Here is a 23,234-nt window from a genome sequence, read left to right on the forward strand (position 1 = left end):
GGCTTGAATTAGCATGTATCTTCCACATTCTAGGTAAGCTTTTAGCATGGACTTCATATAGTCTAGATAAGCTTTTAGCACATTTGTTTTGCATTTTCCCTGAATATTTAAAGATTATAGAGTTTGCATTGCTAAACTGTTTTTCCCAGGCTGGAGTTGTCATAGTTACTAAGGACAGGGCTACAGTTCTCACTGTCCCAAACTCACTGTTCAGAAAACATACAGCTCAGGTTATCTACGAAAACATGAACAGTCCCCCACCCATAGCCTACATCATCCTGACCCGTGTGGTGAGGGGGCCCATGCACAGTGCTGCCACACACAAGGAGTGCCATGCCACGCAGGGGAGCCCCTGTGTAGGGGTGTCCAACACGCCAGTAGTGCACCCTGCAAGGAGAGCTGCCCCGTGTGAAAAAAGCACAGCCCACCCAGGAGTGGTGCCGCACACACCGAGACGTGATGCAGCAAGATGACACAACAAATATAGACGCAGTTTCCTAGTGCTGCCTTATAATGTAAGCGGACGCAGGAAAACACAAAGCGAATGGACACAGAGAGCAGACAATGGGGGGGTGGGGGGAAAGGGAAGAGAAATAAAGAAAATAAATCTTAAAAAAAAAAAGAGAGAGAAAGAAAATACATTGTAAAGATGTTGTTATCAGTAAAGAAGAGTTTTGTCTTTATAACTGGTCAAAATAATTTTTAATATTATCAACAAAATGAAAGCACCAAATTAAAGATTTCTCTTCAAATTAGCAGACTCTAGAGAACATATCCAAGTTTATCTTAGTTATATATACTAGTGGGTGACTTGTCCCAGAAGACCTGTAATTACTAACTTCTTGTGCTCTCCTTTTTTCTTCACCATAGTCTGCCTGGTTATATTATGACATTATGGAAACTTAAAAACAATTTGGGGGAGCAGATGTGGCTGAAGCAGTGGGCCCCTGCCTACCACACGGGAGGTCCCAGGTTCCATTCCCAATGCTTCCTAAAAGAAGACGAGCAGACACAGAGAGAACACAACGAACAGAGAGCAGACAGCAAGTGCAAAACAACGAGGGGAGGAATAAAAAACATTAAAAAAAAATAACTTGGTACATACTAAACTTTGTACCAAAGTTTAGAGCTTGTGTTAATTTTACACAAGCTCTTAACCATTTTATATATGCTCTCAAGATGAATCTTCTAAACCTTACACTTAAGCTATCTCAGGCTATGTCCCCTTCTTCTGGTAATGTTGTATCACCCTCTAGCGGTATGTATGATACTTGCAGCCAACGTTGGTGTGCTAAGTTTTTCTGCTTTACTGAAGGAATGATTAATATCTTTGATAAGCACTTCTTCTGATGGACAGATTAAGTTCCCAAAGAATTTGTCAGCCCATTGGGCCAAAATGCATTATCTAAACCTTCAAAAATATCTAGAGGAACTAGTGGACATACCATGACGTCTTATGACGGCTGTTTTTCAAAGTCAGGACATAAAATGAATAGTAACTAAATGATATACACAGAACAATGATTCTGTTTCCCCCTTTTGACATTATTAGGGATGTATCAATGTTTAATGCCAACCCAGGAAACAAAATGGGACACAGATTTCAGTTACAAAGAATCACAGATGGAAAAATCAGCTTTAGGTTTGGCTTGAAAGGATAATTTTCTAAAAAACATAATCTATTACTGTTATCTCTTAAACTGCTGAAACATTTTTTGATATTTTAAATCTGCTTCATAGAGATAGCTACTATTTGGAAATTAAGTCATTCACATGTTTTCTATCTTATATGATGATTCCTGGCTCTTCTTGTTCATTGACGTTGACTGTGGATTTTATCGGTTCTTGCTTTTCCCTCAGTGTTTCTCTCAGTCTTCAGTTCATCTTTCAGTTTGTTCCTCAGGAACATTTCCCAGAGGAAAGCAGATTTGGCTCAATGGATACAGTGTCTACCTACCACATGGGAGGTCCAAGATTCAAACCCAGGGCCTCTTGACCTGTGTGGTGAGCTGGCCCATGCGCAGTGCTGATGTGCGCAAGGAGTGCAGTGCCACACAGGCGCATCCCCTGTGTAGGGGAGCCCCACGTGCAAGGAGTGTGCCCCGTAAGGAGAGCCGCCCAGTGCAAAAATAGTGCAGCATGCCCAGGAGTGGTGCCGCACACACAGAGAACTGACACAGCAAGATGACACAACAAAAAAGAGACAGATTCCTGGTGCTGCTGACAAGAATACAAAAGGACACAGAAGAACACACAGTGAATGGACACAGAGAGCAGACAACTGGGTCGGGGGGGGGGGGAGCTGGAGATAGGGAAGGGGGAGAAATAAAAAAAGAAGAACATTTCCAGAGCCATCACCACCATTTGTCTAGTGTTTCACACCTTTGTCAAGGGCCTAGAAATGCTGAAAACTCATTCATGTCTTTTTTTCTATTAAAATTAAAATTACTTTGTCAGCTATTAATATATATACAGCTTCCATTAAATTTCATAGATTAGTGTTTGCTTGTTACATCTTTTCCCTTCCTTTTACTCTCATCATTTGGTATCCTTTTTCTTTGGTGTGTATCCTTATTCTTTATTATTTATATTTGCCTTTCTTTAATTCTTATACATTGAGTATGTAAAGACAACACTCTTTATCTTTTAATGGAAGTATTTAGTCTATTTCATGAAATGTTATTACTGATGGATACATATACATATGTCTTTTTTTTTCAAAAGATTTATTTATTTATTTCTCTTCCCTTCCCCTCCCCACCCCAGTTGTCTGTTCTTTGTGTTTATTTGCTGCGTCTTCTTTGTCCTCTTCTGTTGTTGTCAGCGGCACGGGAATCTGTGTTACTTTTTGTGTCAGCTCTCTGTGTGTGCAGCGCCATTCCTGGGCAGACTGCACTTTCTTTTGCGCTGGGCGGCTCTCCTTATGGGGCACACTCCTTGCACGTGGGGCTCCCCTACGCAGGGGACACCCCTTGGTGGCACGGCACTCCTTGCATGCATCAGCACTGCACATGGGCCAGCTCCACAAAGGTCAAGGAGGCCCTGGGTTTGAACCACGGACCTCCCATGTGGTAAGCGGATGCTCTATCCGTTGAGCCAAGTCCGCTTCCCTATATATGTCTTATATGTATGTATATTTAATATGTTCAAGTCTATCTTACTATATGCTATTTGTCACATTGTTCTTTTTTTTTCCCAAAGATTTATTTTTACTCATTTCTCTCCCCTTTCCTCCCCTGCCATTGTCTGTTCTCTGTGTTCATTCGCTGTGTGTTCTTCTGTGTCCGCTTATATTCTTGTCAGCAGCACTGGGAACATGTGTCTCTTTTTTGTTGTGTCATCTTGCTGCATCAGTTCTCCGTGTGTGCGGCGCCACTTCTGGGTGGGCTGTACTTTTTTCGCATGGGGTGGCTCTGCTTGCAGGGCACACTCCTTGTATGTGGAGCACCTCTATATGGGGGTGCCCCTGCGTGGCACAGCACTCCTTGAGTGCGGTAGCATTGTGCATGTGCCAGCTCACCACATGGGTCAGGAGGTCCTGGGTCTTGAACCCTGGGCCCTCCCAATATGGTAGGTGGACACTTTACCAGTTGAATCACATCTGCTTCCCACATAGTTCTTTCTCTACCTCTTCTGATCAACAGCTTTATTATTGTATTTCCACTATATTAGTTTGTTAGTTACACATTTTCTTTTCTTTTAATGATTACCATTGTTTGCAATATCCATTTGATTTGTTTGACCTCTTCCTGAAAAATGCAAGAAACTTAGAATATTTTAACACTATTTGCCCTCTTCCTGACCTATAAGTTGCTGTTGTAATGTATTTTAATATTTTACCTTTAAAATTATTGTTGCTATCATTTGTGCAGTCTATATTCACTCATTTTCACTTACATGTTTCCCCTTTTTGTTGCTTTTTATTCCTCCCTGCACCTTCAACTCTCCCACCTGATGTGTGTGTCTGCTAATGATAATTCTCAGTATTTTGTTTATTTGACACTGTCTTTATTCCCCTTCATTTTTGAAGAATATCATAGCTGAGTATAGAATTTGAAGCACTTCGAAAGCATAAATGTATTATTTTCTAGCTTCTATTGTTGTTAGGAAGTCAGCTGTCTTACTGTAGATCATTTTTCATCCTCATACTAGCTGCTTTTAAGATCTTTCTTTTTTCTTTGACATTCAGTAATACTATGATATTATTAGGTGTCATTTTCTTTGTATTTATATTTGCCTAAGGTTTACAGGGATTCTTAAATATATGGCTTGATACTTTTCACTGGTTTTAGAATTTCTCAACCATGATTATCTCTCCTCTCTCCTCTGGAGACTTCAATTACAAATATATTAGAGCTCTTCACTATATCCTCTATGTCTCTCACATTTGTAATTTTCTATTGTTTTTCATGCTTCTTTCTGGCTATTTTCTTTTGTTCTATCTCTTATTAACTGATTTTCTCTTCAGCTACATCTAACCTGCTATTAAATCCATCAATGGAATTCTTAATTGCAGTTATTAAATTTCTTAGTACAAAAACAGTCATTTTTTACAATGAAATTCTCAATATTGTATTTTATTTTCTGGTCCTTATTAAGCAGTTATTTTAAAGTCAATGTCTGACAACTCCATTATTGGATAATTTGTGGGTCTTTCCGTTGTTTTTTCTTAATTGAATGTCTTGTCTCCTTGTATGCCTGATTATTTTTGCTTAGGTCCCTGACATCATATATAAAAAATTATAGAGGGAAGCAGATGTGGCTCAAGAAATTGGGCTCCCATTTGCCATATGGGGAGGTCCCAGGTTCAGTTCCTGGGGCCTCCTGGTGAAGGAAAAGCTGGCCTGTGCCACAGGGAACTGGCCTGCGCTGTGAACTGATGCAACAAGATGACACAACAAAAGAGAGACACAGAGGAAAGACAATGAGAGACAAAACAAACCAGGGAGCTTAAGTGGCTCAAACAATTGGGTGCCTCTTTCCCATGTCAGAGGTGCCAGGATCAGTTCCCAGTGCTTCCTAAAGAGAAGATGAGAAGAGAAGACAAGCAGACATTGAAGAACATGCATCAAATGGACATAGAAAGCAGACAGTGAGCACAGACGGCAGTGTGTGCGTGTGTGGAGGGGTAAATAAAAAAATCTAAAAAAAATTAGAGATAATTTAAAGCTTAGTGTTTTCATTTCCTTGCTGCTCAAGCAAATACCGTGCAATGGGTCAGCTTAACAATGGGAATTTAATAGCTCACAGTTTGGAGGTTAGGAGAAAGTCCAAATCAAGTCATCATCAAGCCTCTATTTCTCCGCAAAGGCTGTGGCATTCTTGGGAAGGCTGCTGGCAACCCTCGGCCCTGGGCTCCTCTGTCACATGGTAATGCACTTGGCAGCTTCTCCTGGCCTCTCCCTTTTCTTCCAGATTCTGTTATGTTCTGTTTCTGGCTGCTCCCTCTGTGGCTTTCTCTCCTTCTTTCTAAATTTCATTCTATGTACAAAGGACTCTGGTAATAAGATTAAGGCCTGTCCTGATTGGGTTAGGCCTTAACTGAAGTACCCTAATCTAAAGGTCCTACTTATAGTGGGTTCACACCCACAGGAATGTACAATATTAAATTTAAGAAACATGCTTTTTTGGGTATTTACAGCTCCAAATCATTAGGATAATTTTTTTCTGTTCCAGAGAGACTATTTACATTAGTTTCTTGCTAGAATACTCGTAGTTTCATACTAATTCAATTCAACCAGAGATAAAGATGATTTGGAGCTCTTCTTCAGTCCGTTTGAGGGTTAGTCTACTTCTTATTCACTCCTCCTCCTAGGATGTAGCCCTCTGAAGTCCTAACCCATACTGAGTACCTCACTGACTCAAAGAAACAGCTGATACCCAGGCAAGAGCCATAGCAACCACAGGGAATCTCAGAGGCAGGATAAATGGTCTATCTTGTTAGGGTACTTCCATTAAAGAATCAGTTCCAAGCAGCCACCTTCTATCTCTGTGTGTTTCTGCCCAGTTAAAAAATTCCCAAAGAAATAATTCATTTGATCAATTATACCAGCTTGTGTCATGTGACCATTGTTTTGTTGTCAGGAGAAAGAGTCTTCTTATTGGTAACCCCACATAACCAAATGAAATGGTTGCCCAAAAGACATTCCAGAAGACAAAAAACACTAAATGCTTATTAGAGAACATCAGGAAGAGGAAGGAATAAAAGGTGGCATAAAATGGGGAACAAGGGAAGCGGATTTGGCTTAATGGATAGAGCGTCTGTCTACCACATGGGAGGTCCAGGGTTTAAACCCAGGGCCTCCTGACCCATGTGGTAAAGCTGGCCCATGCACAGTGCTGATGCGCACAAGGAGTGCCATGCCACGCAGGGGTGTCCCCCGCGTAGGGGAGCCCCACACACAAGGAGTGCGCCCCATAAGGAGAGCTGCCCCATGCGAAAAAAGCACAGCCCATCCAGGAGTGGCACGGCACACACGGAGAGCTGACACAGCAAGATGACACAACAAAAAGAGACACAGATTGCTAGTGCCACTGACAAGAATATAAGCGGGCACAGAAGAACACACAGCAAATGGACACAGAGAGCAGACAACTGTGGGGGGGCAGGTGGGGAAGGAGAGAGAAATAAATAAAAATAAATCTTTAAAAATGGGGAACAAAGTAGGAGGGAATATGATGAATTTATCTATAGAGATGTCTAAAAGGTTACTGTGGGACATTTGATTTGGTCAGGGTCCTGGCAGGAAACAAATGAGACACTAAAATATGGGATAATTAGGGAAGTTTAATAAAGGGACTATGTTCAACAGTGAGGGCAGGGTTATGGTTAACCAACAACGGATGTAGTCCTTTAGGGATAGCAACAGTGGGGAGCCATTACCACTCTTAGGCCTAAAGGAGTAAGAGGAAAAAGCAGTGTCCTGCTATATATATATATATATATATATATATAGTGACACAGTGATTCAAATCAACTCAAGTGTAAGAAAGCAATATATATAGGGAACATGAAATAAGCAAAGGATTGTCGAATAAACAAGGGTCCAACTGTTATATCACAATCCTTCAAGATATGCATACATACAAATATAAGCTCACCAAATCAGAGGAGCCTCCGACATCTGGCCCACAAGACTAACAGCCAGCCAGAGTCCCAATAGTATGCAATATAAATACATATATGTATATCTAGTTAGTTTAACAAGTTTATACTGACAATTAGAGTGAGAAATAAGAGTGACATTACAAGTCAATAGATTAAATCAATATTGAAGAGAATCACAGAATGACAGAATAGAAAACTCTTATATACAAACTCACCAAACAAAATGTTCTGCCAAATAAAGGTTAACAATAATGGAAGCTTAATATCAAAAAAATTTTAAATGCAAAGGAGATGGAAAAAATTAATACATATTTAAGTCTAGATAGTACGTAGAAATCGCTGCTTATTAATAATTAATACGACATATGGCCTGTGAGCTACAAACAGGGATCCAACTGTTGTAGAAATTCACAAGTGTTTAAATAGTTATTAAGAAGTTAAGTAATGATAAATGTGTATACATACTCACCAAACCTGGGGACACACCAAAATCCGGCTCATGGCTGGGAAGTCCTCAGTCAGCAGCCGATCGATACTAGAGTCCCGATTAGAAAAACACTTGGGCAGAGCATCCCCTCCCAGGGTGAGACTTCATCTGGCTCTGATGCGACCCTTCCCTTTTATACTAACATTGAGTATTGCTTATCAGTCCAAATCCTGAGCCAAAGCACATTCCAGAGTCCATGCGTCAATTCCCAAGGAAGTGGTCAGTTTCTTTGAGAATGTTCACCGCCTCTTATCTAGGAGTTGCTTGCCCCAGAACAAAGAACTGTAAGTTCTTGCTTTAGCCCATAGGGTCACTGCCCTGTTTCTCTGCCTTTTATGTTGACTATATACTGATCAAGGAAATATTAGTTGCTGCCTGTCAAGAGTTTAAGGTTTGAACAATACTCACTAGTTTTTCCCAATACAAGCGGTCACTAAAACCTACAAAGGGTAACTATAGATATAGAAAAGGGCCATCTAACAGGAGCTGTAGCCTTCAATTGAACAGTTAACTTGCAGCAACCCAGCAAAGAGGAGCAAGAGAAATACATATCCTAACTCTACCTTCTTCCCATCTTCCATATCTTCTGCAGGTGCTTCCCATTTACTGAACCTAACCACAAGCCGAAGAGCAAAGAAGCCCATTGTTGCAGCACATTCATGGCCCGGGATTTGAACCGCAGACCTCCCATGTGGTAGACAGACGCCTTTACCACTGGGCCAAGTCCGCTTCCCTTGGTTCTGTTTTTACACTCCTTTTATTGTCTCATGCTGTTTTTGCCTGGAGGGCAAATTCTGGAAGGAGGGTCACCCGGAGGAAGGCTTTCCCAATTCAATCTTTCCCAGCCAAAACAGGGTCAGGGACCCACAATGGGTACACAGACTGGCTCCACATTGCCTTGGGGAGGGGTCAGGAGGGCACCAAAACCTTCTCTGATGGGTCCTGAAAGCTTAGCTCTCCTGGCCTTCCCAGCAAATAAAGCCCTTCAGGTAACTCCCCCTGCAGCCCTGAGGAGATCCTGTATCTTTAAATCTCCACTGCCTCTGGCCCTGTGTGGAGAGGGTTAAAACAATGGCTGTCCACCTTTGTTCAGGGTGGCTTGGAACAATATCTGCCTCCACAGCCAGGAGGCGGTGATTCAAATTTGCTAATCTAAAGCTGTGATCTGTGACCACCACGCACACCTCTGTTCTTGGGGAAGATGATTTTTATGTCCCTTTCTGTCACCAGACACTAGTCAGGGATTGGGCACTGTGGTGGCATATCATGAGAGTGAGGGATGAGCACCTGCAGTTACTGTGCAGAGATAAGAATTTACAGTTCTTTACCATAATTTATCTGCCTCTTCTTCCTGCTTTTCCCTGGATGCTGTACAGTGTTCTTCTGGGTTCTGGAGTTTCAAAATAGTTGTTTCTTACAGTTTCTGCCTGTTTAATCATTGTTTTGGTGGATGGACTGAGTCCTGGAGCTCCCTGCTCTGCCATCTTCCCTGGAAGTGTTGATACTACTCCCTTTTTTTTCAGAGATTTATTTATTTATTTATTATTTATTTCTCTCCCCTTCTTTCCCCACCCCCCACATTGTCTGCTGTGTCCATTCACTGTGTGTTCCTCTGTGTCTACTTGCATTCTTGTCAGCAGCTCTGGGTATCTATGTCTCTTTTGATTGCATCATCTTGCTGCATCAGCTCTCTGTGTGTGCGCAGCGCCATTCCTGGGCAGGCTGCACTTTCTTTCGCGCTGGGCGGCTCTCCTTATAGGGCGCACTCCTTGCACGTGAGGCTCCCCCTTGCATGGCACAGCACTCCTTGCACACAGTACTGCGCATGGGCCAGCTCACCACATGGGTCAGGAGGCCCTGGGTTTGAACCCTGGACCTCCCATATGGAGGGCTGAAACTCAAGAAAATCTCTGCCTTATAACCAGCTGCTTACAAAATGAGGAAATCTTGTAAAAAAAGACCAATCCTCTTCCCATTTCCTAATGTTGGACCCCAGCTGTTTGCTGTTCTGACTGGTTGCCTTACGACCCTCACCTGTTAGCTCTCAGGGGACCAATGAGGAGGTCTGTTTGGAGTTATTGGGGGCTTCCCCTTGACGCCAGAAAGAGTTCCAAATGGAACCTTGTTGCCATGGTCTCTGTCTTCACTTTTAATATTTCTTTTTTTTGGAGGTACCAGGGTTGAACCTGGGACCTTATACATGGGAAGCTGGAGCTCAACCCACTGAGCTATACCTGCTCCCCACTTTTTCATTTCTAAACCTCAGTGTGACTCGTTTCAAGTGTCTTGTCTTCAAGTTCACTGATTCTTTTTCTGCTAGCTCCAATGGAGACCCTCCTGGGCATTTTCATTTCAGTTATTGTGGCATTTGACTCCAGTGAGTTCTGTTTGGTTCCTTTGAAAAATTTCTCTTTACTTAGAGTCTCATTTTTCATTAATTGTTTTTCTGATATCCTATAGTTCTTTCTCTGTACTTTACTCCACCTCCTTAAGCATTTTTAAGATCATTCTTTAAAAGGCTTTGTTTGGTATGTCCACATTCTTGTCTTCTTCTTTGGTGTTTCCTGTATTTTTATCCTTTTCCTTTGATTAGACCATCATTGTCTCATACTCTTTTGTTACACACTACGCATTTAAAATTTTTAAAATTTTAACTCCAGGATTTACTCCCTAAAATATCTGTTTCCTCATTTTGTAAGCAGCTGGTGATAAAGCAGAGATTTTTATGAGTTTCAGCCCTCTTATCAGGAAGGTCTGCCCAAGGCAAATGCACTGTGCAGAGTTTTCCCTGTCCTGGTCTTTTGCTTGTTAATTGTTTCGAGTTCCCCTGCTTACAGGAGTTTGGTTGTCCCCTCTGCTACCCAGGGAACACACCTGCTTATCCCGGGTAACTGAAGCGAGCAGGCCTTTGTCCCAGACTGTCCACCTCTCTAGTTTTGTTTTATTTGGTTCTGTTTTTCCTTTTTTAAAGATTTATTTATTTAGCTCCCCTTTCCCCCTGCCCCGGTTGTCTGTTCTCTGTGTCTATTGGCTGTGTCTTCTTCTTTGTCTGCTTCTGTTGTTGTCAGCAGCCCGGGAATCTGTGTTTCTTTTTGTTGCATCGTCTTGTGTGTCAGCTCCCTGTGTGTGCAGCACCATTCCTGGGCAGGCTGCACTTTTCCATACTGGGCGGCTCTCCTTACAGGGTGCACTCCTTGCACGTGAGGCTCCCCTACACAGGGGACACCCCTGCATGGCAGGGCACTCCTTGCATGCATCAGCACTGCGCATGAGCCAGCTCCACACGGGTCAAGGAGGCCCGAGATTTGAACCGTGGACCTCCCATGTGGTAGACAGAAGCCCTAACCACTGGGCCAAGTCCACTGCCCTGCTTGTCTTTTCTTTAGGCAGCACTGGGAACTAGTTCTGGGACCTTCTAGAATGGGAAAGAGGTGCTCAATCTCTTGCACCACCTCAGTTCCCTGGTGTGCTGTGTCTCTTATTGTCTCTCCTTTGTGTCTTTTTTTTTTTTTAAGATTTATTTCTCTCCCCTCCCCCCCCGGTTGTCTGCTCTCTGTGTCCATTCACTGTGTATTCTTCTGTGTCCGCTTGAATTCTTGTCAGTAGAATCTGTGTCTCTTTTTGTTGCATCATCTTGCTGTGTCAGTTCTCCATGTATGTAGCGCCACTCCTGGGCAGGCTGGACTTCCTTTCATGTGGGGCAGCTCTTATATGGGGCACACTCCTTGCGCGTGGGGCTACCCTACCCTGGGGACATCCCTGCATGGCACAGCACTTCTTGCTCACATTAGCACTGTGTGTGGTCCAGCTCATCACGTGGGTCAGAAGGCCCTGGGTTTGAACCCTGGACCTCCCATGTGGTAGGAGGACACTCTATCCATTGAGCTAAGTCTGCTTCCCTCCTCTGTGTCTTTTTCTTGCCTCACTGCCATGCCAGCTCTCTGTGTGGCCAGTGCTCCTGCATGGGACAGCACTCTGCTTGGGCCAGCTCACTGTATGGGCCAGTTTGCCTTCACCAGGAGGCCCTGGGAATGAAACCCTGGACCTTCCATGTGGTAGACAGGAGCCCAATCGCTTGAGCTGCATCTGCTTCCCAGGAGGAAAAGTCTTAAAAGGCTTAATGTAGAGCCCCACGTGTACATCTCACCTCATAGCACAGCCTGAACCCATGCCTTGGGTGTGTACTTTTCTCTTTTCTCATTTCTTAGTAATAAACTCTTTATTCCTTTGTTTACCCTTAAAAAAAAAAGTGAAAATAGCCTAAGAAAACAATGGGACACCATCAAGGGCACCAATATACATGCTATGGAAGTCTCAGAAGGAGAAGAAAGAGAGAAAGGGGCAGAAGGAATAGTCAAAGAAATACTGACAGAGAACACCCCAAACTAAGCAAAAGATGTGAATATGCACATCTAAGAAGCTCAGAGAACATCAAAGAGGATAAACATGATAAACATGAAAAAATATACTCCATCATATATATTGATTGCCCTATCAAATGCAAGGGATAAGGGTAGTTGGTGCTGGGGTTTAAGATATATTTAGGGGATTTGAATCTCTGGACTGATAATATGACACCCAGGCCCAGAGCCTCAACAGACTTCAGCTCCTACACTTTGATTTATTGGACTTACCCCACTCAGCTAACATGGAGTTGAAGAAGGTCAACCACCACACCATGGAGCCTAGAGTGTCTACAACTGAAAGCAGGAAGAGTGCATCCAGTATCCATGTGGAATCTAAGCCCCCACTTGACATAGATGTGCAATGGACACAACCAATCCAATGTCCACAGAGAAAATGTGGAATGGGTGTGGGAAGGGTAGCCATGGTGGCTGCTGGGTTTGAGGAATGGGAGGAAGAGATGAGATGTGGAGGCGTTTTCGGGACGTAGAGTTGTCCTGGGTGGTGCTTCACGGACAATTACGGGACATTGTAGATCCCCCCAGGGCCCACTGGATGGAACGTGGGAGAGTGTGGGCTATGATGTGGACCATTGACTATGGGGTGCAGTGATGCTCAGAGATGTACTTACCAGGTGCAATGGATGTGTCACGATGATGGGAGAGAGTGTTGCTGTGGGGGGAGTGGGGGGTGGGGGCGGTGGGGTTGAATGGGACCTCATAGTTTTTGAATGTAATTTTAAAAAATAAAAAATAAAAAAAAAAAAGAATATCTGAAAAAAAAAGGAGAGAGTTCTGAAAGCTGCATGAAAAAAGCTATGTTTTATATATAGGGGAGTCCTAATAAGATTGAATGCCAATTTCTCATGAGCAAACATGAAGGCAAGAAGGTATTGGATTGAAATACTTAAAGTGCTGAAGGAAAACAACTGTCAGCCAGTAATTTTATACCAGATAAGATTCCCTTTCAAAAATGAGGGAGAAATTAAGACATTCCTGGATAAAAAATACAAAGAAAAAAAAAAGAAGAGGAGAGCTGATGTGGCTCAATTGTTTGAGTGCCTGCTTCCCAAATGGAGGTCCCTGGTTTCGTTCCTGGTACCTCCTAAGAACAAGAAACCAAAAACAACAAGCACACAAATGAAAAAATCCAGCTCAAGGGAGCTGACGTGGTTCAGTGGCTGAGCACTGGCTTCTGACATACAAAGTTCTGGGTTCAATCCCTGGTCCTTGTAACTCAAAAGAGAGAGAGAGAGAGAGAGAGAAGATACAAGTAACAAAAATCAGAAATGAAAAGGGGGACATTACTACCAATCAATGTCTGAAGGACTATAATAAGTGGATACTATGAGCTGTATGACAATAAATTAGATAACCCTAGATGAAACGGACAAATTCTTAGAAACAAACAAACTACCTACATTGACTCAAGAAGAAATAGAAGATTGCAACAAATAAATTACCAGTAAAGAAAGTGAATCAGTCATTAAAACCTCCCAATGAAGAAAAGCCCAGGACAAGATGGCTTCACAGGGGAATGCTACCAAATATTTCAAGAAAATTAACTCCATTTCCACACACTCTTCAAAAAAACTGAAGAGGAGGGAACACTCACTAACTACTCTTCAAGGTTAACATCACCCTCATACCAAAGCCAGATAAAGATACCATAAGAAAAGAAAATTACAGCTCAATATCTCTCATGAATTTAGATGCAAAAATCCTCACAAAAAACTAGGAATCAGAATACAACAGCATATTAAAAGAATTATACACCATTATCAAGTGGGATTTATCCTTGGTATACAAAGTTGGTTCAACATAAAATCAATTAACATATTACACTACATTAACAGAATGAAGGGGAAAAAGCATATGATCATCTCAGTTGACACAGAAAAGGCATGGCAAAATCCAGCACTCCTTCTTGATAAAACATTAGAAATAGAAGAAAACTTCCTCAACATAATAAAGGGCACATATGAAAAGCCCACAGCTAACATCCTGTTTAATGGTGAAAGACTGAAAGCTTTCCTTCTGTAATGATGTGAAGGCATATGGACCCCAGAAAATCGTTCTTAAAGCTAATCCAGGGAGGCAGATTTGGCCCAATGGATAGGGCATCCACCTACCACATGGGAGGTCCAAGGTTCAAACCCCGGGCCTCCTGACCCACGTGATGAGCTGGCCCACGCACAGTGCTGATGTGCGCAAGGAGTGCCGTGCCACACAGGGGTGTCCCCTGCATAGGGCAGCCCCACACGCAAGGAGTACACCCCATAAGGAGAGCCACCCAGCACGAAAAAAGAGCAACGTGCCCAGGAAAGGCACTGCACACACAGAGAGCTGATGCAGCTAGATGACGTAACAAAATGAGACACAGATTCTGGGTGCTGCTGACAGGAATACAAGTGGACACAGAAGAACACACAGTGAATGGACACAAAGAGCAGACAACTGGGGGGAGGGGTGGAGAAGGGGAGAGAAATAATAAATAAATCTTAAAAAAAAAAAAAAGCTAATCCATTCCTGTACATGTAAACCTATTTTATTTTTTCAAAAGATTTTTATTTTTTTATTTCTCCCCTCCCCCCTCCCAGTTTTCTGCTGTGTCTGCTTGCATTCTTGTCAGGTGGCACCAGGAATCCATGTCTCTTTTTTGTTGTCTCATCTTGCTGTGTCAGCTGTGTGTGTGTGCGGTGCCACTCCTAGGTAGGTTGTGCTTTTCGCTTGGGGCGGCTCTCCTTGTGGGGCACATTCCTTGTGTGTGGGGCTCCCCTACACGGGGGGCACCTCTGTGTGGCACAGCACTCCTTGCACATGGCAGCACTGTGCATGGGCCAGCTCACCACACAGGCCAGAAGGCCCTGGGTATCAAACCCTGGACCTCCTATATGGTAAGTGGACCCTCTATCAGTTGAGCCACATCCACTTCTCTAAACCTATTTTAAGTAGGGACTTTTGATTATGTTAACTCCAGTTAAGTGATTTTTTATTAGGTTACTTCAGTAAGGCATGGCCCAGGAAGTGCCTTAATCTTCTTACTGGAATCCTTGTTAAGGGAATGAAATTTAGGTGAGGAAAAAAGAGAAAAGTCACAGAAGCAAGAAGCTGAGAGAGAAAAAGCCACAGAAGCATGAAGCTGAAAGCAATAAAACCCGGAGAAGGGAGTGATCAGCAGCTGCTGCCATGTGCCTTTCCACGTGACAGAGGTGTCCAAGATCACCAGCAGCTGGTCTTCTGGGAGAAAACATTGCCTGATGATGCCTTGATTTGGACATTTTCATGGCCTTAGAATTTTAAGTTTGTAAACTAATAAATTCTCATTGTTAAAAGACAACCCATTTTAAGCTATCTGCATTTTGGCAGCCTAGCTGACTAAAACAAATTTTGGTACCAGGAAAGTGGGGTGCTGCTATCAAAAATACCAAAAATGTTAAAAAGGCTTTTTAATTGGATAATGAGTAAAGGTAGAAAGAATTGTGAAATGCTTGATAGAAAAGGTGTAGATTGCTTTGAAGACACTGTCGGTTGAAATATGGATGCTAGTTATTTCTGATGAAGACTTAGACAAAAATGATGAATGTGTCATTGTAAGTAGTGACCCTTGTTTTAAAGTGGCAGAGAACTTGACAAAATTGTGTTCTGATGTTGAGTAGAAGGCAGAATCTGAAAGTAAGGAGTTGAAATTTAGCTGAGATTTCCAAAATAAATGTGGGAAGTATGGCCTAGCGTCTCCTTGTAATTTACAGTAAAATGCAAGAGGAAAGGGATAAGCTGAGAAGTGAATTCCTGGACACAAAGAAAGCAGAAATTGATGGTTTGGAAATTTCTGAGCTTCCAGAAAGTGGGTCCCCAGAGAATAGTGCCCCATGTGAGGATATAACCCAGCATGGAACCAGTCAGCCATTTCAGGGCAAGTCAGGATTTGAAATGCAGCTATCAGAAAGGATTTGTGGAAAGTCCTATTGTCTGATGTTTGGGACTGCTGTGTGCTACATGCAAAATCGACAAGTGTTTTTGTGAGATCTGTATGAATGGAAGCACTGCCAGCCTGGACTAAAAGGAACAAAAAAGGGCCAGATTAAAGGAGAAATGACTTCAAAGACAGACCCTTGGAAGCGGAGATCAGGACTGAAGAAACGAGGGCCAAGAGAATGGACCCATCCATGCATATGGAAGGGGTGAGTATGCCTCAGAGTCTGGAGAGGGTCTTCCACCCCATTGTTTAGGAAAAGTGTTACCACCCCAGGTTTCTCAGATGCCTGGGGAATTATGGAGAGGCTGACTGACACCCTGATACTTAAAGAGGGTGGAGCCTAGAGTTCAGCTTGATCCTTGATGAGGGTGGAGCTGAGAGCATGGCTGTCACCCCAATGCTTGGAGATGTTAGAGCCCTCACCCCAGTGTTCAGGAAGAGCAGGGCTGCTGCACAAGACCTTGGAAAGGGTGGGGCTGCTGCTCCATCGAGCCTGGAGGACAAAGCATCATTCTACAGATAACTTTCAGACCTTGAAATCTAATGGAGTATGCCCTACAGGGTTTTAGAATTGTTTGGGACTCGGGACCCCCGTTTTCCTTCCAATTTCTCTCATAGAAATGGGAACATTTATCCTATGACTGTCCCTCCTTTGTATACTGAAAGCAGACAACTTGATTTCTAAGTTTTACAGGTTCACGGCTGAAAGGGAACTTTGCCCCATGTCTGGAGGACAGACCAAACCTATAACCAATTTATGCTGTTTTTGCTGTGTCCATTCACTGTGTGATCTTCTGTATCTATTTCTTTTTTCTTCTTCTTCTTCTCATCTTTCTCCTTTAGGATTCACCAGGATTCAATCCAGGAGACCTCTGATGTGAAGAGAGGTTCCCTGTCCATTGTGCCACCTCAGTTTCTGGTCTCTGCTGCGCTTCACCTTGACTCTCCTTTGTTGCCTCATCATTTTGCTGCGTGACTCACTCGCACGGGCACCGGCTCACCATGCAGGGACTCGGCTTGCTGCATGGGCACTCGGCTCACCACATGGGCAATGGCTCACTGTGCGGGCACTCACGTGGGCACTTGACTCACCATGTGGGCACTCGTGTGAGCACTCAGCTGAACACGCAAGCACTTGGCTTGCTGCATAGGAACTCGGCTCACAATGCGGCACTGGCTCACCACACAGGTACACTTCTCTTTTTTTCACTAGGAGGTCTCAGGGATCGAACCTGGGTCCTCCCATATGGTAGGCAGTATGGTATCACCTGAGCAACATCCATTTCCCTATAACGAATTTTGATGAAACTTTGTACTTAATATTGCTAATTAAATGATGTAAGACTTTTCTGGAATATTGTGATGGAATGAATGTATTTTTCATATGGAAAGTCTTTTTGGGATTCAGAGGGTGGAATGTGATAGTTTGAGGCTATATGACCCCCAGAAAATCATATTCTTAAAGCAAATCTATTCCTATGGGTATAAACCTATTGTAAGTAGAGTCTTTTGATAATGTTACTACAGTTAAGGGCCTTTTGATTAGGTTATTTCAGTAAAGCATGTTGGGTCTTAATTTTCATACTAGAATCCTTTATAAGAGAATGAAATTCACATGAGGAAAAGAGAAAAGTCATGGAAGAAAGAAACTTAGCAAGAGAAAGCCACAGAAGCAGGAAGCTGAAAGCAATGAAACCCAGAGAAGGGAGAGACCAGCAGCTGCTGCCATGTGCCTTGCCACGTGACAGAGTAGTCCAGGATTGCTGCCAGCTGGTCTTCAGGGAGAAAGTATTGCCTGATAATGTCTTAATTTGGACATTTTCACAGACTCATAACTATAAGCTTGTAAACTAATAACTCCCCATTGTTAAAAGCCAACCCATTTTATGGTATCTGCATTTCAGTAGCCCAGTTGACTAAAACACTAAGATCAAGAACAAGATGAGGATGCCTACTGTCACCACTGTTATTCCACACTGTATTGGAACTTCTTGCCAGAGCACTTAAGCAAGAAGAAGAAATAAAAGGCATCCAAGTTAGAAAGGAAGAAGTAAAACTTTCCCTATTTGCAGATGATATGATCCTATATTCAGAAAATCCTGAAAAATCCGCAACAAAGCTCCTAGAGCAGGAGTTCTTAACCAGGGGTCCATGGACCCCCAAGGGGTCTGTGGAAAGATTTCAGGGGGGCCCACGAGCTTGAACTGAAAAAAAAAAATCAACTTATTTACCTTTATTTACTCTAACCTCTAACTGAAATCTAGCATTTCCTTCACTTATTTATGCAATAAATTACAGCAGTATTCATTTCATATCACATTAACAGTTGTTGCATATCTTGAAAAATTGTTGACACTCACCTACACTTCAAAATTACAGTAGTTACTAGACCTGATACTAGTTGAGTGTCATAAAACTATCTCCTGCTACATTCTAAGAAGGCGTCTGTGGTTTTCTCTTGACTGGCAAAGGGGTCTGTGGAACAAAAATGGTTGAGAACTCCTGTCTTTGAGCTAATAAATGAGTTCAGCCAAGTGGCAAGGTACAAAACCAACACCCAAAAACTGTGTTTCTATGTACAAGCAATGAACAATCAGAAGAAGACATCAAGATTAAAAAAAAAGAAAAAAGAAAAAAGATTTTATTCACAATTGCAACTAAGAGAATCAAATATCTAGGAATAAAACGCCCTGCCACCATGGCTTCTCAGTCGCAGGGCATCCAGTAGCTCCTGCAGGCGGAGAAGCGCACTGCCGAGAAGGTGTCTGAGGCTCGCAAGGGAAAGAACCGGAGGCTGAAGCAGGCCAAAGAAGCAGCTCAGGCTGAGATTGAACAGTACCGCCTGCAGAGGGAGGAGTTCTAGGCCAAGGAAGCTGCGGCTCTGGGATCCCACAGCAGCTGTAGCACTGAAGTGGAGGAGAACCAGGAGAAGATGACCATCCTCCAGAACTTCTTCCAGCAGAACAGGGACGAAGTTCTGGATAACCTCTTGGCCTTTGTCTGTGACATCCGACCAGAAATCCATGAAAACTACCACATAAATGGATAGGGGAGAAGGAGTGCCTGTTCCATGGGTGGGCATTTTAGATGCCTTCACATGGAATGTGAAGCTTCAGCAAAGCTAGAGTTATATTCTTGGGGAAAGGCATTAACTTATTTCTGTATATTATGTAGTAGGTCCTTTCACTTTTTAGAGTAGCAAATCTAGGTTCTTTGTATAGACTTAGAGCTTATCCAAAGAATTTCATCTTTTTACCTCCTGTTTCTTATAAATTTAATGGGTATATGTTGTCTGATTTCCTTTGCCATTTAGCTCAGGCTACATATGTGGCAATATTGACTTTTTCTTTCTTAGATCTAGTACCAAAAAGCACATTTAAAGAAAGAAAGAGTTTAAATGTTTTATTTCCCTAAGGCTTTCTTAACAGTCAGGGGCTTTATCTATGAAAAAGTAGGAAACAGTCATTTGTAACGTGTGTGAAGCAACAGCCAACCTTAAAGTAGTCCTTTCTGGCTAAGTTTGAACAATGAATACTAGAATAACTCAGCTGCTTTTAGTTTCTTTTAATAAAAATTACTAGATAGAATTCAAAACTTATTATATGTTATTGCTTAATGTACTGTTAATCATTTAAAAGTAAAGATTCTTTGTCATGCAAAAAAAATACTAACCACAGAATTTGTATACAAAAAACTACAAAACATTGCTAAAAGAACTTAAAGACTTAAAGAAATGGAAGGATAGTCTGTGTTCATAGATTGGAAGACTAAATACCATTAAAATGTCAATACTATCCAAAGCAATCTATAGATTCAATGCAATTCCAATCAAAATTCCAACAACCATTTTTGCAGAAATAAAAAATCCCATCATCAAATTTATATGGAAGGGTAAGGGGCTCCCAATATCTAAAGCCATCTGGAAAAACAATAAAGTTGGAGGACTCACACTCCCCAATCTTAAAACTTATTACAAAGCCACAGTAATTAAAACAGTATGGTACCAGCAAAAGGACAGACATATAGACCAATGACATAGACTCAAGAACTCAGAAATCAATCCTCACAGTCACTGATTTTTGGCAAAGTGCCAAAGACCACTCAATTGGGAAAAGTCTTAACAATTGGTGCTAGAAAACTGAGTCTTTGTTTGCAAAAGAAGCCCCCTACGTCTTACCACATACAAAAAATAATCTCAAAGTGGATCAAAGACCTAAATATAAGAGCTAGAATTATCAAACTGCTGGAAGAAAACATAAGGGAGCATTTTCAGGATCTTGTGTTAGGAAATGGTTTTCCAGACTTTATACCCAAAGAACAAGCAACAAAAAAGAAATGGAACCTCATCAAAGTCAAAACCTTTTATTCCTCAAAGGGACTTTATCATAAAAGTAAAAAAGGCAACCTACATATGGAATTTTTTCCTTTTGGAGTAATGAAAATGATCTAAAACTGACTGAGGTGATGACAGTATAACTGTGATGAAATAGAGCCAGATATACACTGAATGGATTGTGCAATGCACGGGACTGTAGAATATAGGGAATTCAATGGTGGACGACGGACTATGGCTAACAGGACAAATACGAGAACATTTTCTCATAAACAATAACAAAATATATAATACTAATAAAGGATATTAATAATTGGGTGGATTGGGTGGAAAAACACCAAATGTAAGATATGGGCTATAGTTAGTAGTAATATTTTGTTTTGCTTTTTTTAAATTTTTTTATTGACTTTGTAATAATATTACATTAAAAATATATATGTGAGGTCCCATTCAACCCCACCCCCCCACCCCCCCTCTCCCCCCCCCAACAACACTCGTTCCCATCATCATGACACATCCATTGGATTTGGTAAGTACATCTTTGGGCACCTCTGCACCTCATAGACAATGGTTCACATCATGGCCCATACTCTCCTCCAGTCCATCCAGTGGGCCCTGTGAGGATTTACAATGTCCGGTGATTAGTAGTAGTATTTTGATGATGCTCTTTCATAGTTTATAACAAATGTTTCACAACGATGCAAGGTGGTGATGATATATATGGGAGCCTTGTACGATGAGATGCATGTTTATTTTGTAAATTCACACATTTTTAAAAATTTCTCTTCCCTTCCCCACAGCCCTCCCCCACCCAGTTGTCTGCTTCATGTGTCCATTTGCTGTGTGTTCTTCCGTGTCCACTTATATTCCTGTCAGCGGCACCCAGAATCTGTGTCTCATTTTGTTGCGTCATCTTGCTGCATCAGCTTTGTGTGTGTGCAGTGCCATTCCTGGGCAGGCTGCACTTTTTTCCTGCTAGGCGGCTCTCCTTATGGGGCGCACTCCTTGCGGGGCACACCCCTGCATGGTAGGGCACTCCTTGCACGCCATCAGCACTGTGCGTGGGCCAGCTCATCACATGGGTCAGGAGGCCCTGGGTTTGAACCTTGGTTGGACCCCCAATGTGGTAGGCAGACGCCATATCCATTTGACCAAATTTGCTTCCCTCACAAATTTTAATATTTGCTTCAATAAAATTTTATTTAAAAAAGATAACTTACACAATGGCAAAGAATATTTGGAAACCACATATCCAATAAAGGATTAATATCTATTATATATAAAGAAATCCTTCAATTTAATAACAAAAAAGACAAACCCAATTTAAAAATGGGCAAAACACTTGAACAGGTATCTCTACATACAGCACATACAAATGGTCAGAAAGCATACGAAAAGATGCTTAACATCATTAGCCATCAGGGAAATGCAAATTAAAACCACGAGATATCATTTCACATCCATTAGAATGGCTATTTTAAAAAAAGAAGTGTTGAGAGGATGTGGAGAAATAGGCATATTTATTCACGGCTGGTGGCAATGTACGATGGTGCAGCTACTGTGGAAGTTTGGCAGTTCCTCAAAAAACTAAATATAGAACTACCATGACTCAGCATTCACACTACTAGGTATTTACCCCAAAGAACTGAAAGCTGGGGCTTGAACAGATGTTTGCGCACCAATGTTCCCAGTGTCATTATTAACAATTGCCAAAAGATGGAAGAATCCCAAGTGTCCATCAACCGATGAATGGATTAGCAAAATGTAGTATATATACAAATGGAACATTATTCAGCCATAAAAAGGAATAAAGCAATGAAGTCCTGATACATGTGACATGGATGAACCTTGAAGACGTCATGTTGAATGAAATAAGCCAGACACAAAAGGACAAATATTGCATGATCTCATTGATTTGACAACTGGAATAAGCAAATTTTTAAATAAGAGTCAGAATCTAGAATATGGGTTACCAAGGGATGGAGTGGAGATAGGGAATAGTAAGTTAAGGGTTCCTATTTGGAATGATGGATATGTTTTGGTAATGGATGATGGTGATGGTAGCACAATATTGTGAATGCAATTAATGTCACTGAAATATCTATCTAAATATTATTAAAAGGGGAAATGTTAGATTGTATATAGGGCAACAGAGTAAAAAAGTTTTTTAAATCAATGAAACTACACTACACTAACAGTGAACCCTAGGTTAAACCATGAACTTTAATAGTACAGTTATAAAAAATGTACTATCATCAATTCTAACAAATGTTCCACACCAATGCAAGGTGTTGGTGTGGGGTGACATATGGGAATCCTTTATTTTATGTATGATTATTCTGTAATTGCACAATTTCTCTAATAAAGAAAAAATTTTTTAAAAAGTGGTAGGATCTTGAAAGTCCTTAGCTGGCCCCACCTCCACTGCCACCAGCTCAGAGCGGAGCTGGCCTAAACTCCCATTGTGCATCCCTGCTCTCAGTTCCGGAGGAAGCAGAGAACCCTTGTGCACATATTGGGAGCATGTATGTCTGGCCCAATCTGTTTGGTGGTAGCCTGAGGGACCTGCTGTCCCAGAATGCCCTGTATGTTGGAGTCATTTTATCCAGCTCTCCCACTGGGAGTCAAGTGGCTGCCTGCGGTAAGGGATGAGGCTGTAGAATATACAGTACAGTGCCTGGGAGCATGTGGAAACAATTTCCTAGGGAAGAAGGGATATTCATATCTGTGAAAATGGGGGAAATCCCAGGGCCACAAGTGGATCCCAAAACAAAAACATACTAGCAGAAAGGATCAGGGTGGCCTCTATACTTTGGCCTGGAGCTATTCTCTAAACTCACTGGATAAGCTCTGAAGGAGAGTACTCACACAGGTCTATCTGCAAAGACTGGGAAAAGTGTTTATTTTTGTTGTTCAGAAAGAAA

At 42.0% G+C, this 23,234-nt stretch overlaps 1 pseudogene; it reads left to right on the forward strand.

Moving 5' to 3' along the window:
- Positions 1 to 18,675: 18,675 nt before the first annotated feature.
- On the forward strand, positions 18,676 to 19,284 carry LOC131279286 (V-type proton ATPase subunit G 1 pseudogene; annotated as a pseudogene).
- The last annotated feature ends 3,950 nt before the right edge of the window (positions 19,285 to 23,234 follow it).

Source organism: Dasypus novemcinctus, chromosome 7 (assembly GCF_030445035.2).
Source record: "Dasypus novemcinctus isolate mDasNov1 chromosome 7, mDasNov1.1.hap2, whole genome shotgun sequence".
Lineage (NCBI taxonomy): Eukaryota > Metazoa > Chordata > Mammalia > Cingulata > Dasypodidae > Dasypus > Dasypus novemcinctus.